Here is a 5,735-nt window from a genome sequence, read left to right as displayed (position 1 = left end):
GCGAGATCACTTGTTTGACTCTTCTGTTTTCTCAGGAACCTGATCCTGGCCCCCAGCAGAGCCTAAGGGCCCGAGGCCAGGGACCTAGAGGCCGGACCAAGTTCGCGCGAGGTGTTCACAGCCTAGGCGCCCCGGGCTTAGCTTCGTACTCGCCAACAAGCCGAGTTCCCTTACCACGAGTACATCAGCAACTTCAGAAATAAACATTAGCGAAACCCCTTCCCACATTACCTTGTTGCAGTGCTGCAGACACTGGGCTTAGTCGATGTTCACACCTATTACACTTTCCCGGAAAGTGGGAGGAGCAGGGGGTAGAGAAAGGTATGTGTATTTGCGGGGAGGGGAGATGTGTACAACACCTTCCACAAAAATGGGGAGGTAGCTTAGAAAGTTTTTCTTTGTAACAGCCCAACTTCTGAGAAGGCGGAGATAAGAAGAAAGCAGGCAGGAAACGAATCCCTTCCTCCTCTCCCCTTTACCCGCTTCCTTCATTCTCTAGACCGGGCTGGTCACCCGGCTAGGAATCAAGAGTGTGTGTGGCTGGGAAGACACCAGTCTCTGTGATCGGGTTCAGCCCAGTTGGGCAAGAAAGTGTGGGCAGCTGGAGAAGGTCGTCACAGTCTCCCGTGGAATCTTGATGCCTGAGAGCCCCATACTGGAAAGGGCTGAGACGACTCTTCCACACACAGGTCGCAGCCCCTGCCGGAGGATCCCCAGGGAGACGCTGGGGACGCTCTGAGCGTCGGCCTTCCTTTACCTCCGACTCCCTGGAGCTTGGTCTGGGGATGCCAACTTGGGGCACGGAGGTCCCGAGCTGCTCCGAAGCTGGAGGGTTTCTGCTTGGGTCAGAGGGATCACGACCTCAGCAGAGCCAGGAGAGGGTGGGGTGACACCCACTGCGTATGGCACTTGATTCAAAACTGACCTCGGCCTGCGGAACAGGCGAGGGCAAGAAGCCTGGTGGCGGGTCAAACCTTCACCCCATTATTTTCTATCATTTTTTATGCCCAAATCTTTGTTAAGTGTATGGCTGCTATACACCAACGGCTTATTCTACAGGAAGTGCCCCCGAGGAGGACTGGGTTAAGCTTTGCAAATTTGGCTTCCCAGGTAACGCGCTCCATTATTCTGCTCCCGACTTACCCACCTCATCAGTGGGTACCCGGACAGCACCCACTTGGCAGAACTGATGACTGTTTGGGCCCAGCGAAGTGCGCATTGCGCTAACACGCGCACGGAATTGCATCCTTGCCGGAGCCTCCGCACAGTGCGCCCTTCAAAGAGCTGGCGACCCCGCTCACGTGTAAGCAACCTTCCACTTTGAAACTAATTCGCACCCGCGTCTTTCACCCCAAAGGACTTTGCTGCGGACGCTGCTCTGACCCAAGACGCGGGAGAGAGGTCCCAAAGGCTAGAGCCAGGGGCTGGGGGAATCCTCTGCTCACCTTAGTCCTTGATTTCGAAGGCCCCAATTAGCTATCTGTTGTGTCAGAATCGGCGAGTGCAAAGTGGCTGCGCCCCGCTGACGCTCTCTCTCCCGGGTCCCGGTATCCCAGGGCATCCGGAGCTGGGGTGGGTTGTGCGAACTACCCAAAGCACGCGCAGATACCGGGCAGGGAAGAAGGGCTCCGTATTCCAAGTATGGTCGTTTACCTCTCCTGAGATCAGCCCTGATCCACTGGTAACCTAAGTGCCTCTGAACTCGGGGAGCTCTTGGTGGGGCGCCTCCCTGCCCCCACCCCTACCCCGGCTCCTTCCCAGGCCCAGCATCTTTCCCACCATTCTCACCCCTACCACCCCCACGGCCCCGCCCGTTTAGAGGCGTGCGGTGGGCACTCGGTTTACAGAACCGGCGTTTCAGATGTTTATTCGCAACTAATTGCTTGTGCTGGAAAATGCTTGTTACCCGCGCGGAGCGCTTCCGCTCTGCGCGGTCAGGCCAGGCGGGCGGCAGCTTGCTGATCCCTCCCGCAGAGCCTCCGTGGAGCGGGCGGCTGGGAAGCGGTTGTGCCACCCGGGACCAAGCCATCGGCGCTGCTCCGGACTCCCGGTAGGGGGAGCCGCCGCGGGCGCCAGGCCGACTTGTGTTCTGGCCTCGGGTGGGCCCTGCTGCCAGCGGCCGGGACTCCCAGCAGAGCTCGGGAGGACTCCTCACCTGCCCTCCAGATAAGGCGCCATGAGCAGAGAAGGGAACACAAGGCCAAGCTCCCTCCTAATTCCCTGTTGTTGCAGAGCAAAGAAGATGGGGAAGAACTAATTATATTCTCCAGATCTAAATATTGTTGAAAAATTTGTAGGTGAGATCACCTCCTTTGCCCATATCCATATATAATATATCCATTACATGTGTTTGCCCATATATATGTATATGCCATATATAAATATGTACATGTGTGTATGTATGTGTATAGCAGTGGTTTAGAACTAGTCTCAGTTCCACAAATTTTAAGCCCTTTTAATATTTTAGGTGACATAATCCCTTCTCACTGTATTTTCCAAGTCACTTATTTCCAAGAGTTTTAGGTGATCCCAGCACAAAATAGGAGCTCAGATGACACTTGCCGGTTTTGCTGCAGTAATGTCATCAAAAGAGTCTCTCTTTTTCTGACTCCATAGACTTAAGTAAGGGTTTAAAGGCTTTCATTTTAAGGTATGACTAATGTTTAGAGAACAAGACTAAGCCAAGGTCAAAGGGAAAGCAGTTAGACTGTGAATCTGCAGACCAGTCCGCTGCACCCAGTGTGGCAGTACACCTGTGCTGAACGGCCAGAGACTTCCTGGTCAATACTCCCACAGATAAAAGACTGAAGGCTCTCCTTATACACAAATCCATCTTTTGCTGGGAACCCACAGCTCATAGCAACTCTCCTAATGCCAAGTCATCAAGGCCTCTTGAAAGAGAATCATAAAAACAAAGAATTTCAAACTTGGAAGGAAACCTAAAGTTTACTGGTGAGGAGCTTGAACTAAGTAGAGGCAAAGAATCATACTCCAGGTGAGAAAGGCCCCATGCACTGAGCTGAGACTGGAACTCTCCTCTTCTTACTCTCAGTCCAGTAAGTTTGACTACAGAGCACTCATTATCATTGTGATTATGTTCCCACATATTTTGGCGTTCTTAGGCATACTCTTTTAACACTATTGTAATAATAGCAAAATCTGGAAGATCTTTAAAAGAATGTAACAGTTGCTTCCAAGGGAGGCTGAATCTTAGAAATGACGTTACATATAACATTGACATATCTGGGGGAAAGACTGGAAAAATATAGTTTCATTGCTTTTTTGTGTGTTTTTGTTTTTGTTTGAGACGGAGTGTCACTCTGTCAACCAGGCTGGAGTGCAGTGGTGCTATCTTGGCTCACTGCAACCTCTGCCTCCTGGGTTCAAGCGATTCTCCTGCCTCAGCTTCCCAAGTAGCTGGGACTGCAGATGCCTGCCACCACGCCCAGCTACTTTTTGTATTTTTAGTAGAGATGGAGTTTCACCATATTGGCCAGGCTGGTCTCAAACTCCTGACCTCAGGTGATCCACCCATCTCGGCCTCCCAAAGTGCTGGGATTAGAGGCACGAGCCGCCAGACCTGGCCAGTTTTATTGTTTTATCCCTGTTGAATAATGTTGGATATATGAGACTGGGCACAGTGGCTTAAGACTATAATCCCTGCACTTTGGGAGGCCAAGGCAGGTGGATCACTTGAGGCCAGGAGTTCAAGACAAGCTGGCCAACATGGTGAAACCCCATCTCTGTCCACCTGCAATCCCAGCTACTCAGGAGGTTGTGGCAGAAGAATCGCTTGAAGAGGGAGGTAGTAATTAGATTGTGCCACTGCACTCCAGTCTAGGGGATAGAGTGAGATCCTATCTCCAAGCAAAACAAAGAATATTGGCTATATGCAAATATGTGGATAAATGAATGAATATACAAACAAAATAATGAAAAAGGTGGGATTGTTGGTATTATAAAAGCATTCTTCCAAGTTGTGTATTTTTTCTCCAAAAACCAGACCTAATTTAGTCTTTAAGTGTTTGTTTACAGATTTTTAAGTGTTACATTTTGGTGTCATTTTTAAGAACCAACGGGCAGGAATTTCTAAAATAAGATTTGAAAAAAAATCTAATAAAAAATTGATTTGGCAAAAGTAGGGAAATTTTTTTGAATGAAATATTAAAGGATAAGCCCAAAATATACCACCCACTGACTTTATCATACATCCTGGGATATAAATGATATTTTATCCTCCTTTCTATAATTATCCCCTTTTCGTTTTTTGATAGGATCCACACAAAAATTACTATTTACAAGGTCAATTCACTATTCCTTTTCGTATTCTTGTTCACAAAGGCAGAGCTACATTATCAAATGAAAGTGTCTCAGTCTTTTTCCGTAACTAATGTCCAATCTTTAGCAAATGGTGCTGTGATGTCATTGAAATGGGTATTGGACAAAGTACCAATTGATTTATTGATTTCCCTTCTTCAAAGTCATTTGGGAATTGAGGAGAAGAATGAAAGGCATAGGCTGGCTGAGATGTGCAATATTTATTCTATCACACACAGACACACAAAAATTACATTTGACTGATAAAATTGACAATTCAGAAGCATTGCTTACAGCAATTCATAACGAGATGATATTGAGGCTACTCAGCTGATCAACCTGCCTTTTCTTCTCCTTATCATTTTATTTACTCTTCCAATTTCAGCCTTTTAGAAGTCTAAAAGCACCAGGTTTTCAGTTAACCTACGAGGGGAGCATGAGGAAAAGAGGAGCGTCACAGGAAAGGAAATGATGTATGTACTGTTGCTTTCAAACACAAGACCCCATAAACTCTGCTCTGGGGTCCTATAAGCACAGTAGTATCTCTAAGACTGACACTTGCTGGGAATCTCACAAGGGGTCTTCTGTGGTCCATGGACTGGTGTGGCTTCCCACCTTGGGTGGAGCGGGGGCCTCTGAGAGTGTCCTGTGGGCTAAACTTGTGATGGTTCACAGCAGACCCATGACAATACGGAAAGTAAGGCTGCTGTGATTGTCTTAGGTTTTTTAGGAGAGAGTTTCACAGCAGGGCTTCTTTCAGCCTCAATCACTGAACCAGTTTTTGAGAAGAAAGACTTTTAATCCAAGTCCTGTTATAAATGCCAACTAAACCGCCCAGAGAAACTCCACATTCTGCCTTGGAATTACCATACACAACAGTATCTACAGTGAAGCTGAAAATATGTGGATAAAAACAAACCTCGGACTTCCTCTCCCTTGTATGGGTGAGCTGCCTTGAGTACCAGGAAAGATTTACCATAATGCATTTGAAACACAATTGCATGCTAGCTACTTTGTTTTTCCTGCTCCCTTTCCCCACTTCAAGAAGAATGGAATATTTTTGTCTTCCAAGCTTTCTATTCATTTATCTCAATCCTCTAGGTTTAGCACCATCATTTAGAAAATCCCTGCTCAGCCGGGTGCGGTGGTTCATGCCTGTAACTCTAGCATTTTGGGAAGCTGAGGCGGGTGGATCACCTAAGGTCAGGAGTTCGAGAACAGTCTGGTCAACCTAGTGAAACCCCGTCTCTACTAAAAATACAAAAAACTAGCCAGGGGTGGTGGCTGGTGACTGTAATCCCAGCTACTTTGGAGAATCTCTTGAACCCAGGAGGCAGAGGTTGCAGTGAGCCAAGATCACACCATTGCATTCCAGCCTGGGCACCAAGAGTGAAACTCCGTCTCAATTCAGAAAAAGA

General features: G+C 47.9%; 1 protein-coding gene and 1 pseudogene across 1 annotated transcript in view; one reads left to right on the top strand and one right to left on the bottom strand.

Annotated features, from left to right (window-relative positions):
• The window catches only part of SATB2 (SATB homeobox 2), a 211,497-nt gene extending 209,799 nt beyond the window's left edge, over positions 1 to 1,698 (bottom strand). Inside the window, exon 1 of the mRNA XM_011974555.1 lies at positions 1,446 to 1,698. The gene's annotated coding sequence lies outside the window, so the exon portion shown is untranslated. The remainder of the gene's footprint in view (positions 1 to 1,445) is intronic.
• Positions 266 to 1,772, top strand: LOC105535458 (annotated as a pseudogene).
• The last annotated feature ends 3,963 nt before the right edge of the window (positions 1,773 to 5,735 follow it).

Source organism: Mandrillus leucophaeus, unplaced genomic scaffold, assembly GCF_000951045.1.
Source record: "Mandrillus leucophaeus isolate KB7577 unplaced genomic scaffold, Mleu.le_1.0 Scaffold146, whole genome shotgun sequence".
NCBI lineage: Eukaryota > Metazoa > Chordata > Mammalia > Primates > Cercopithecidae > Mandrillus > Mandrillus leucophaeus.
This window is presented reverse-complemented; position numbering and strand designations above follow the sequence as displayed.